At 33.8% G+C, this 12,936-nt stretch overlaps 1 protein-coding gene and 1 long non-coding RNA gene across 3 annotated transcripts in view; one reads left to right on the top strand and one right to left on the bottom strand.

Moving 5' to 3' along the window:
* GPC5 (glypican 5) overlaps positions 1–12,936 on the bottom strand; it is a 1,453,194-nt gene that overhangs the window by 304,291 nt on the left and 1,135,967 nt on the right. The gene's annotated exons all lie outside the window — the stretch shown is intronic.
* Positions 1–12,936, top strand: part of LOC102125176 (uncharacterized) — a 30,475-nt gene that overhangs the window by 9,138 nt on the left and 8,401 nt on the right. For both annotated transcript variants that reach the window (XR_001486594.4, XR_012426455.1), the window contains exon 2: positions 12,021–12,115. This is a non-coding gene — a long non-coding RNA (uncharacterized lncRNA). The remainder of the gene's footprint in view (positions 1–12,020; positions 12,116–12,936) is intronic.

Here is a 12,936-nt window from a genome sequence, read left to right as displayed (position 1 = left end):
TAAGTCTTTGAAGAATAGATATCTCTGGCTTAAGAAACAGGGGGAAACATTCAGTATACTTGAATTATAGTTATCAGTAATATTACATGTTACAGATAAATAGCTATATCAAACCTCCAAGATCAAAGTATACAAAAAAGAATTTTGTGTGTGTGTGTGCGCGTGTGTGTGTGTGTGTGTGTGTGTTTGGTAAAAGAAACTTTCCCCCTTTAACCCCTACCTTCCTGTCTAAAACTCTTATTTAAAAGAGAAATCTATAAAAATTACTTGAAATCAGAAAGTCAAATGAGTAAAAGACAAATTGTTTGAGGATATAAAATGGAAGGATACTTTATTCTTAGCAGACTTAATTTTCTCCTCTGCTGTTAATGGGCAATAACTACTAGTTTGTTTTTGTTATTTTTCTTGAAGGAGGCATTATTCTCATTTGCTGAACATTCAAACATTATATGTACTATTGCATGATGGCCATCTATACAAATATTAAGTCATCTCAGTGCCAGGAAGTGGCATGAGACATAGTGAAATATATAGATAAATGTTAAATTGACTTGGCTTTGACTCAAGTCTCTGAACAAAGGTGAACTCTGCCTTCAAACCCATAGAGTGAACAGCTTGCAAAGAGGTAGACCCCAATTTGTTTTTCTTGAATGTAAATTATTACCTTCAGTCAAAGATACTTTGTAAAAAGAGGAAATAAAGATCTTTCATAACCTGCAGTGTCAGAAAAATAAAAAAGGTTTTCTATCTCTGTTAGCATGACTAAATAAGTAATTAAGCCACACAGAAATTAGCTGCAGTTTAGTAGGTATAGTTCCATTTCCTATTTTTTCTTTGATCTGATGTGTTGAGTCAGAAACAAGTATAATACTCTTATCTTTGCAGAATGGACCTTATTCAATAAAGCTCACAACTTCAAGAGGTCCCTATAGTTAACCAATTGTTTATTCATTCTCTATCTTGTTTTTACCTTTTTCATTTCAAAAATGAAAGCACTCATATTTTAAATATAGCCAGAAAAAAATAGTGGTTATTAGAAAGGCTGCCCATTGGAGATATTTTATCATCTATTCTAAATGCTGATCTCTAAACTTCATGTACATTGTACCACCTGTCACCTTCAGTATTTATAGTCTTTTAAAAATTTTTTAATATATTTTTTAAATTTTTGTGGGCACATGCTAGGTTTATGTATTGATGGGGCATGTGAGATGTTTTGATACAGGCATACAATGTGAAATATGCACAGCTTGGGGAATGGGTTATCAATTTGTAAGGCAGATTTGATATTAACAAAGTAGACCAAGAAATAAAACCAAGAAATAAGAATTCTGGGAAAAGTAATGGAAAGGTTAAGGTGTTGAGATTATACCATATGAAGAAGAAAATATTTAAGCAAAGTGGGGATAGTTTTAAAGTTTTTATGTCTTCACTTTTCCACATAAAAATGTGTATATATTTGGCTTAATACACAACACATTTTACTCATACTTAGTATTTCTAAATATTGTAATTATCATTACTTTTTAAAGCTCTTGTGTGTGAAATTTGGCAAACACCAGAAAGAAAGGCTTGGAGATTTTATTGCTGGCAATTATTAAAATAAACATTATTGTTATTTGTTTAGCATAACTTAAATATGATATATTTTATTTTGTTTGTTGACATTATATAATTTATATTTTTTAATATACAGGTATTGCCTAGTATATGAGACCATTCATGTCATTTTGATACCATTAATTCTATAATTCTTCCTTGGTATATTTACTTTTAATATTTTATTTTCTTTAATTAAAAATGATTTTTCCCACTTAAGCCAACCACGTTTTCTATCTTCATCAATTTTTGTGTCCTTTGCCTGAACAAAGAAATTTACAGGTTTATCTCAACTTTTATGTTCAATTTTAAAAGAATAATAGCCATAATAATTTTTTTTAATTGTCAATTTTTTAACTAAAAATAATTTCCCATTACCAACAAGGAACTACAAATAGAATACGAAGGTTTTTCACAATTGGTTTTATGCTCTGTTGGAGGCAGGTTTAAATGCTAAATTGCTATATTAATTATAGAGAAGAATGGATCCTGAAAGGCTGGCTGTCTGGGGCTATCCTATCAGAGCATAATTAATTTATCCAGTCTGAAGTTGACAGGTGCACGATGTATAAGAAGAGAATTCCTTTAAAATTCTGCTGTTTTATTCCTGGCAACTCATTCTGAATTTCTCCGATGAGTCACTGAAGGAAACTTCCTTCCTTCCACATCTGCCTCCAGTGACTAAGCCAGCTGAAAATAAACAGGTAAAAATACCTCAAACATCTGCATCAACTTCAGGACTTTGTGAATAGCAGAAAATTTGGAGTCATGTCATTCACAGATAAAGTCTTTCCTTGCAGTTAAATTTTTCTCTAGAGTACTTGGGAAAAGTATATTCCTTCACTGATCAATTTTATGTTTATTATTATTTTAGGTCATTATTTCTCAATTCTGTTTTATAAAAGGAAGTACAATTCATTTTCACTAACATTAATATTTTCCTTTTAATCCAATTGCTCTTTCATTTTCTCATTAAAAAACAACACAACCAGTCTATTTTCCCCCAAATGTGAATGCACCTAAATCATAATGCAAATATATCTTCTGAAATAATAAAATTTCTTAGCTCTCAATGATAACTTTTTTTAACTTTACCCCCCCCTCCATTCACATAAGAAAGGAAAAGATGATCCTGAAACAAATGGAGAAATTATCTGAATAATGTGGAAACTAAATTTCAGTATCAAGCAAGGGATTTCAGTTCACATATTTAGTTTAAGCTTCTTTCCAAATAAAAAAGAAGAAATAAAAATAAATTATGTTTCACTATTAATACAACAAAAAAAATTGGCCCTAGATTGGTGGGCCCAAAATGGGGGAAGAGCCAGCTGCCTCAGGGATTATTTGATACATGAGTTGGGAAAACAAACAAACCAATGATCAAAACCAGTAGGGTTTTAAGACAGTAAGAGCTGAGAAAAACAAAACAAAATCAAAGCAGAAGATAAAAACCATCAACAATAACATCCAAATCAAGTCTCCTAAAAAACTGTCACACAGAAAATTCCTCCAGTTCCATTCTGGCAAGAAGGCATATTTAAATATTCCTTCGAGCAATGTCACATTTTTATGAGACAATTCCCCAAGTGGGCTTTTGTTGTTACAAAAATGTTAAGAAAACACCTTTCTATTAAATGCCAATGTATTTCCAGAGTTTCTATGAGTCTGGGATGAGGCTGCAGAAACAGTTTGCTCCTGGCTTACCTAGCACCTTTCAAATGCTTTTTTTACTGTTAATTATCACAACCAGAATGGGTGGTTATGGAAATACTATCAAGTCTACAAGTGAACCCAACATATGGAAAACTGAGGTTATAAATCACACCCGCCTCTCAAACCAGGTTTGGTATAATTAACAGTTTATATTAGTCAATATGACAAAGTAACTTCACTTATTTAATATACATTCACTACATCCAGGGTACTTCTATTTGGCATTTTGAAATTTAAGTTTGGCAATGTAGTATTTTTTTTTAAAGCAAAACAAAGCAAACAAAGCAATATAGCCCAACAACATAACATTAGCACATATTTTGATATGTATTCAGAAACTGGAGAATCTTTTGCCTAAACTATACATATGAGATGCATTCTTATGTTGCAAAGGGTAAACTGCAATAGTTAAAAAATAACATTTAAAAAAAAATGTCAATTTTAAATATATAGAAAGAGTCTTAGAGAGGCCTATTTTGGAGCCTAAGTAAAATATATGGAAAATAAAACATTTAGATGAAAATTCTTCATCTTCCTTGCATTAACAAAATTGGAAAATAAACCTTCACCTAATATTAAGGTATACATCTGCGATTTCAAATCCTTTCCCTTGTGAGAGGGAAATAAAGTAAAATCTTATTTATGAAGTTCAGATAATTACCCAGACATTTGTTTGCTAGGCAAGAAAAGAGCCCTTAGTGCTCATCCTCCCCACAAAAACAGCCAAAACAACAAATAAACAAGTACATTTTTGTTGAAAATTAAAAAAAGGAACACACCAGAGGTCATCAAAGGAGTAGCAGAAATCCTGTAGAGCGACCCATGATAGCCACAATGAGAACAGAAGGGAACGTCTAGTTTCTATCACCCCATCCCCCAGGGGGAACCAGCTCAAGCCAGAAGCTTCTCCCTCAGAGGACAGAGTGAGCAGAAAGACTCCAGCAGCCTTTTTGACCACCTTGGGCACTTCCAGTCTTTACCACTGGAAAGCCCTGCAGTCCGTGTAGGCACTAAGCCTGGTTGGAGGAGCTCCCTGGAATCCACACAGCTGTTTTATCCTTGGAGAAGCTGGCACCATGTGCCAACCCTGGCTGCTGGCACAACTTATGCCCATGTTAGAACTCAAACTACTAGTAGAGTGTGTCCTGCTCCACAGCCATTGTCCATGGCATCCTTCCATGCCAGAGGCTTAGCTGCCACTGAACAACCCCCATCCCATGGCTCCATATCCATGAGCCAGTTTGCTACTCTAACTACACTTCCCAGTCACTGCTGCACATGGTGCCTTGAGATCCCAGCTATAGCTGTGCACTCTCTCCTGTAAAACCAGTGCCTTGGCAGAGCCTCTCCTTCTATCCTTCCCAGTAAATGCTGTGCCCTAGACTTTATGCTGAAACTAAAGTGGCATCCTGTATCCTAGGAAAATGATGCCATTGTCACTCAGAGTAGTCATCTCCCCTATGCCTGAGCTGAAGCAGTACCCTTTCTGGGAAAATAGTACCTTGGATACCCAGAGCAGTCACACTTCCCCTACATGCTTAAGTCACCAGAAAAAAAATCAAAATAAATATTTTAAGGAAACTCATTGAGACACAAGAGAATACAGAGACAAATTCAACAAAATCAGAGAAACAATTCATGATCTGAATGAGAAATTTAACAGAGATATGTAGGTTAAAACAAAATAAAAAGAAATCATGAGTTGAAGAATTTCATGAATAAAATAAAATTTAAAAACACACACAATTGAGAACTTAACAGACTAGATCAAGCAGAATAAAGAATTTCTGAATTTGAAGACAGGTATTTTGATATGATCCAGGCAAATAAATAGAAAAAATTAATTTAAAAAAATGAAGGAAGCCTACAGGAGTTGTGAGACAGCATTAAACAAGCAAATATTTGTATTACAGGAGTTGCAGAAGATGAAGAGATGAGAAAAGGCATGCAAAACTTATTTAATGTAATTAATACTGAAAACTTCCCAAATGCTGAGAGAGATATGGTCATCTAGATTTAGGAAACTCAAAGATATGCTAATAGATTCAATCCAAAAAAGTCTTTTCTGAGGCATAATATACTCAAATTTCTAAGACAAAAAGAGAATTCTAAAAACAGCAAGAGAAAAACATCAAGTCACCTATAAAGGAATCTTTATTAGACTAACAGCAGATTTCTTAGCAGAAACCTTACATGCCAAGAAAACATGGAATGATATATTTAAAGTACTGAAAGAAAAAAAAAAAAAACTGCCAGTCAAGAATACTGTACCTAATGGAAATACACTTCAGGAGTGAAAGATAAAGTCTTTTCCAGACAAGCATTTTGCAATAATTAATTACAAGTAGGCTTGCCATACAAGAAATGCGCAAGGGAATCTTACATCTGGAAGGGAAAAGACAGTAACTAACATCGTGAAAAACGCAAAAGTATATAAAACTCACTGGTAGAGCAAATATACAAATGAGAAAGACAAAGTAATCAAGACTTATAACTACAGACAACTACCAAATTGCAAAGATGAACGATCAGAGATGACATTATGTCGAGTGAAATGAGCCAGGCACAGAAAGATAAATACTACATGTTATCACTCAAATGTAGAAGCTGAAAATGTTGATCTCATAGAAGCAGAGAGAGGAATAGTACTTTCTAGAGACTGGGAAAGGTAGATGGGGGTTGGGGGGAATAAATATGGCGAGGTTGGCTAATTGATACAAAATTACAGCTAGATAGGAGAAATAGAGTCTAGTGTTCCATAGCACTGTAGGATGACGACAGTTAACAACAACTTATATTTTCAAATAGGTAGGAGAGAGAATATTAAATGTTCCCCACATGAAGAAATGATAAATGTTTGAGGTGATGGATATGCTAATTATCCTGATTTGATCATTACGCATGGTATACAGGTATTGACATATCATGCTTTATTCCATATTATATACAAACGTTATGTGTCAATTGAAATTTTAAAAGTGGAAATCTATTAAAATCTATTATAAAACAATAGTTAAAATAGACCCTTTCTGGTGCAAGAACAGAGAAATAAATCAATGGAAGAGAATAGACTTCAGTGACAGACCTACAAATATTTAGTCATTTGATCTAACACAAACATGCCACTGGAATGAAGTGAAAAAATAATGTCTTTGGTAAATGGCAATGGAGCAACTGAATATCCTTGTGGAAAAATAAAATGAAACTTGATTTCTAATTTACATGACACAAAAATGAATTCCATATGGACTAGTAGATATACATGTGCAAAGTAAAAAAAAAAAAGTTAGAAAATAGCATAGGAGAAGATACTCATGAGCTTGGGATGGTCATGAACATTCTCCAAAAACACTTTTCAGAACAGAAAAGATCAGTAAAGTAGGCTTCATTAAATTTAACAACTTTTGTTCATTAAAAGACATCATTAACAAAGCAAAAAAGGCAATTTCTAGAGACGGATGTTAACAATATAACTAGTATCTAAAATAAGGGGAAAAAAAGAAAATCAAATGAAGTTGAGTAGAAAGAATTTAACAGGCACAACACAAAAAAAGGAACATGCAAATTATCAGTGTATTAACTTTTCATGTAATAAGTTAATTTTTTCTCAAATTATGTGTTTTTATTTCATGCAAGTTTATGTTATTAAGTTCTTGTTTCTCCATAATAAATACATTTTCGTATAATATTTTTAAAACCCTGGAAAGTAATGCATAGATACAAAACCATCCATCTTGTACTATCTTGCCAAATGCCATAGCAACTCACAAGAGATTCAATTTTTACAATTTTATGTACCACCTTACAGGCATTTCAGAAACATTTTAAAATATGCTTGTGGTTACTAAGATTTTTCTCCTATTTTCTATTTATTTAATACTATAACCTCATTATTTCTCTATAGTATTCCATAATCTTCATAAACATTATTTTAAAATTAACATCATTATAATAAACCATATGTATATGTCCTTATTTACTTGAATCTTAATCTGTTATATCCAATATGGAACTCTAAAGTTCCAGGAGTATTTATGTAACTTTCTACATTTACATTTTAGAACCAGCTAGTATTCCCTGCTAGTCCACCTACCATACTTCACCCAACAAGGTAACTCTCCTGGTCTTCTAGGACATTAGTGTTCTCATTATTTTATTAATATGATTACTATTCTGAGATGTTGTAAGAACAATGGTCATACAACAAAAATAAAAGTTCTTTACAATGTAATATATGTGTTGTCATTAGACCATATTTTCCCTAGTCCCGAGATGTTGTAAGAACAATGGTCATACAACAAAAATAAAAGTTCTTTACAATGTAATATATGTGTTGTCATTAGACCATATTTTCCCTAGTCCCGAGATGTTGTAAGAACAATGGTCATACAACAAAAATAAAAGTTCTTTACAATGTAATATATGTGTTGTCATTAGACCATATTTTCCCTAGTCCCAGAAGTATTTATCATTATAATTTTGTACAGAGGGCATATGTAGCCATTAATTATTTTCTAATGAATAGAAGTTTCTTCCTTCCACAAAACTTTCCTCCTCTTTTTCCTAATCAATCAAATAGTTTTGAATTGGACCTTGCAAATGGTCTGGTCATTCCAAAAATAAGCTAGTCAAATCAATTAATCAAGCACCGCAGATATTTGCAAATGGATTCAATTTTGTAAATATAGATTAGATCAACTTTAAATGTATTTTTAAATAACATTGTTAAATACCAACGGTAAGAAAATAACTTGTATCCCCTATCACCAAACACTAATATTTTATCACAATATTTTTTCTTTTATTTTTTGAGGCGGAGCCTTCACTCTGTCGCCCAGGCTGGAGTGCAGTGGCGCGATCTCGGCTCACTGCAAGCTCCGCCTCCCGGGTTCGCGCCATTCTCCTGCCTCAGCCTCCCGAGTAGCTGGGACTACAGGCGCCCGCCCAGCTAATTTTTTGCATTTTTAGTAGAGACGAGGTTTCACCGTGTTAGCCAGGATGGTCTCGATCTCCTGACCTCGTGATCCGCCTGCCTCGGCCTCCCAAAGTGCAGGAATTACAGGCGTGAGCCACCGCGCCTGGCCCATTATTTTTTCTTTAATTCACAATTCCTGATTATACTTTTCTGTAGGACCACCATAATTGTATTCATATTTATAATCATCGAACACCTAAAGACGCATCTCATGCAGCTAGGAAGCTCCATAGCAATTGCTTTTATGTGTTGAAAGAAGAAGAGAAAACTACTGAATAGCTTTGTCTAAAATTGTTTTCTTCATATAGGTTGCCACATTATTCATGATAGAGCTTTTTATATTGATGAACAGATACGAGCATGCTGGAGATTTTTTGGTTTATTTTCATCTATATCAATATATTGTTATTTTGCAATTCAAATGTGGAAAGGCCTCAACATCTATAAAGTCACATAATGAATATAAAAACCAAAGTCAATTAATCTAAAACAAGTGATATAATGCCCTTAAAAGTGTATTCTTAAAGAAAATGTTTGTTTTTATAATAATCTAGAAAATTCAGAAAAGAATCTTACCATCAATTAGATAGACTTATCAATTAATTCTAACCTTTTTGATTCTTTGATTGGATTTAAGCCAATGAATTAAGAAAACTGGAGGGTGGCAAAGAATTATTAGCCCCAATGTCCATCCTTCTCAAAATCAATGTTTAAGCAAGAGAAAATGATAGAGAAGACATGATCAAAATGTGTTCTGTAAAGTAAGTGTATATAGAGAGGTGAGTACCACTATTACCAAGACAGTGGGGCAAAGGAGGCTATAAGGAGGCAACAGAAGGAGAAAGTTGGAAAGGGAGGGATGGAAAGAGAGAGGGAAAGAAAAAAAACTATCATCAGAGTGAACAGGCAACCTATAGAATGGGAGAAAATTTTTGCAATCTACACATCTGACAAAGGGCGAACATCCAGAATCTACAAAGAACTTAAAGAAATTTATAAGAAGAAAATAAACAACCCCATCAAAAAGTGGGCAAAGGATATGAACAGACACTTCTCAAAAGAAGACATTTATGTGGCAACAAACATATGAAAAAATGCTCATCATCACTGGTCATTAGAGAAATGCAAATCAAAACCACCATCAGATACCATCCCATGCCAGTTAGAGGTGGCGATCATTAAAAAGTAAGGAAACAACAGATGCTGGAGAAGATGTGGAGAAATAGGAACACTTTCACACTGTTAGTGGGAGTGTAAATTAGCTCAACCATTGTGGAAGACGGTGTGGCGATTCGTCAAGGATCTAGAACTAGAAATGCCATTTGACCCAACAATCCCATTACTGAGTATATACCCAAAGGATTATAAATCACTCTACAATAAAGACACATACACATGTATGTCTATTGCAGCACTATTCACAATAGCAAAGACTTGGAACCAACCCAAAAGCCCATCAACGATAGACTGGATAAAGAAAATGTGGCACATATACACCATGGAATACTATGCAACCATAAAAAGAATGAGTTCATGTCCTTTGCAGGGACATGGATGAAGCTGGAAACCATCATTATCAGCAGACGAACACAGGAACAGAAAACCAAACACTGTATGTTCTCACTCATAAGTGGGAGTTGAACATTGAGAACATATGGGCAGAGGGAGGGGAACATCACACACTGGGGCGTGTTGTGGGGTGGCTTGCAAGGGGAGGGATAGCATTAGGAGAAATACCTAATGAAGATGACGGGTTCAAGGGTGCAGCAAACCACCATGGCACGTGTATACCTGTGTAACAAACCCGCACGTTCTGCACATGTATCCCAGAACTTAAATATGATTTAAAAACCAAAAAAGAAAGTAAAAAGAAATGGGAAAAAGGAGGAAGAGAGGTAGGGAAGAATGAATGAAGGAGTGAAGGAATAGAGAGGCAAAGAAAGGAGACAGAAAGAAAGAAGAGTAGGACAGGAAGGAAGGAGGGAGGTGGAAAGGGATAGATAAAAGGAAGGAAAGAGAAGGGAAGAGGAAAAGGGGAGGAGAGAAGGAAGGTCAGGTGGGGAGAGGAGGAGAGGGAATGGAAGTAGAGGATGAGGAATAGATAATCCATTTTTACATATGCAAAATGTGGTTACTCTAACCAGACAAGTTTGGAAAATTTCAAGTTATTTGGTGAGTTAGCCTGGTCTAATGAAATTAGCATCAGACAGGGAATCAAAATAGTTTAGTTGTAGTTCTGAATAGACCACCAGTTTCCAGTGTAATTTTAAAGAAATATATTAACCTCATTGTTCTTTAAGCTTAACATGAAAAATTAATTGTTCAGACCAGCATCTTTAAGATTCCTTCTAGCCTTAAAATCCTATCCTCTCAAAAATTTCCATAATAGGAGACAAATTAAGAAAAAAATTAAAAAGACAAATACAGTGATACTATTAAGATGAGACATTTTTTCAGTGTCTTTATAATTGATTGGATTTATAAAACGCCTTCCTCATGCAACTAGTGTCAACTTTGTATCTTAAGGTTTGTTTGACTAAGGAGTTTGGAATGAGCTTCTCACTTGGTATGTCAGCAATGAGACATGGAGATGGATAATATACTCTTAGGCTGGCAGGATTTTGACATTCATTACCGAAGATGTCGCTGTTTATGAGATCTGTGGGAGAGCTGTAATGTACTAGTACACCTAGGAGACTGGTTGTAAACTTATATTAGGCAATCAGGGAGATGATGATAAACACTACTTGAAAGAAGCTAGTGACATGAACATATTTTACTCGATGCCTGGAATACAAGAATTCAGATAAGCCTATGCATATGTTTAGCTCTGACAGTAGAATTTATAGTCTGTGAGTTGATCAAATCACATAAAAATTAAAACTCCTTGAAGAAGTCAGTTGTCTACTTTTACTGATCACTTGAGCTATATGGTGCAGTTAGAGTTGCCTTTGAAATGGAAAGTATTTATTTAAGCCACAGATAAAAAGGTTGTTCTTAGGAACCTTTCAGTCACAATTTCAATTATTTTCTGACATGATAAATTTTCTTTCACAGATGCTTATAGCAACTACACTACTGTAAATCTGCACTTGAAAAATGCTTTAATATTTAACTTTGAAATATGCATTCAGCTATTTACATTTAAAAGATTGTTCACGAGTTGCTAAAACATAATGTAAATGAATACCTTCTCTTCATACTGCTTTAGACATGGAATTTTAAATGTGGTGACAGTTCTTGGAACACCCCTTAATTGTAAGCCAAAAACAAGGAGATATGAACCTTTTCAGAGCTAACAACTGCAACATACCTCGTTACATATTTTCTTTGATAAATATGAACAAAGCAGGAGATTTGAAAAATGCCAAGAGCTCAAAACTTACCAAGAATTGGACAGACATACACACTAATAAACCTGCATAACGAAAATGATTAAAATTTGATGTATTTGACTTTTTTTCTATCATTAATGTATACAAAATTACGATATTTAATACATATACAATTTTATGGACTTTTTAAATTAAATGTATACCAAAAGACTTTGTTCAGATCATCAGTCTCCCAAAACCATGATATTCATGGTTACTCAAGGCTATATTTGTAGATATGCCATAATTTAATAATTTCCCTACCTGAGAACACTTGCTTCAGATCTTTGTCGTTATAAACAATGCCAAAATGAAAATCTTTGCTCATAAACTTTCTTTTCGTTTTGTTTTTCCTTCAGGTTGAACAGCTAGAGTGGGATGATGGAATCTAATGGTTTACATTTTCTCAGTGCCATCTGTATAAATTACCAGACTGCTTTCCAATCCAGCAGAGGTGAGAGGGCCTATCTCTGAATATTCCGATCTTTGTAACAAAAAGTATGCTAATTTAATTAAAATAGCACCTTGTTCAAATCTATTTTCCTTTTGTTAGCAGTGAAATTAACATTGGCATCTTCAACTTTTTATTGGTATACATCTTTCATTCATATTTTTACGTATCTGTGTGTGTATTCAGTATTCATTAAAACTATTAACTGAACACTACTATTGGAAATGTATCTGACATAGATAGTTGGGAACTATAGTCAAATGGTTTTTAAAATGCTGCATTTTACCATCTGCCATGAAAAACAGTACCACATATTGGTGTACGAAAGGCTCGGAGGTGATGCACATTAAATAAACTTGAACATTTTTTAGTAAAAGACACCCAAATACATTGTAATACTCATCCATTTCTCATATAAGTATTAATATTTTGGTAAGCTAATGTTACATGAAAAAAAATCCTGAAAATTCACTTATATCTGTTCCTTGTCTAATTTTTACAGTTTTTCATGCTTGCATCTTAATTTAATACATATTTTGAATAAGATAATCATGATTATCAGTGATCACACTATTCCATTGAGGTGAGTTTTTATATTGTCCTCAAACTTGCTATATTAATTCCAACCTCCATGCCTTGTTGTTTCCATTTCTAATATACAAGTGCAAGGGAAATTTCAGTTTGAAAGAAGTTTCAGTATGAAATTTCAATGGCAAATAAAAGCTGTGTGCAAAGTAAGTTATTGGCAAAGAGGATCACGTGAAACCAACCCAATAGTCCCATAGACATTTTTTTAAATAAACAAAGAAATGGACTATTCTAGT

The sequence above is a fragment of the Macaca fascicularis genome, chromosome 17, assembly GCF_037993035.2.
Source record: "Macaca fascicularis isolate 582-1 chromosome 17, T2T-MFA8v1.1".
Lineage (NCBI taxonomy): Eukaryota > Metazoa > Chordata > Mammalia > Primates > Cercopithecidae > Macaca > Macaca fascicularis.
Note: the sequence above shows the minus strand (reverse complement) of the source record. Positions and strands in the feature narration are given on the sequence as shown.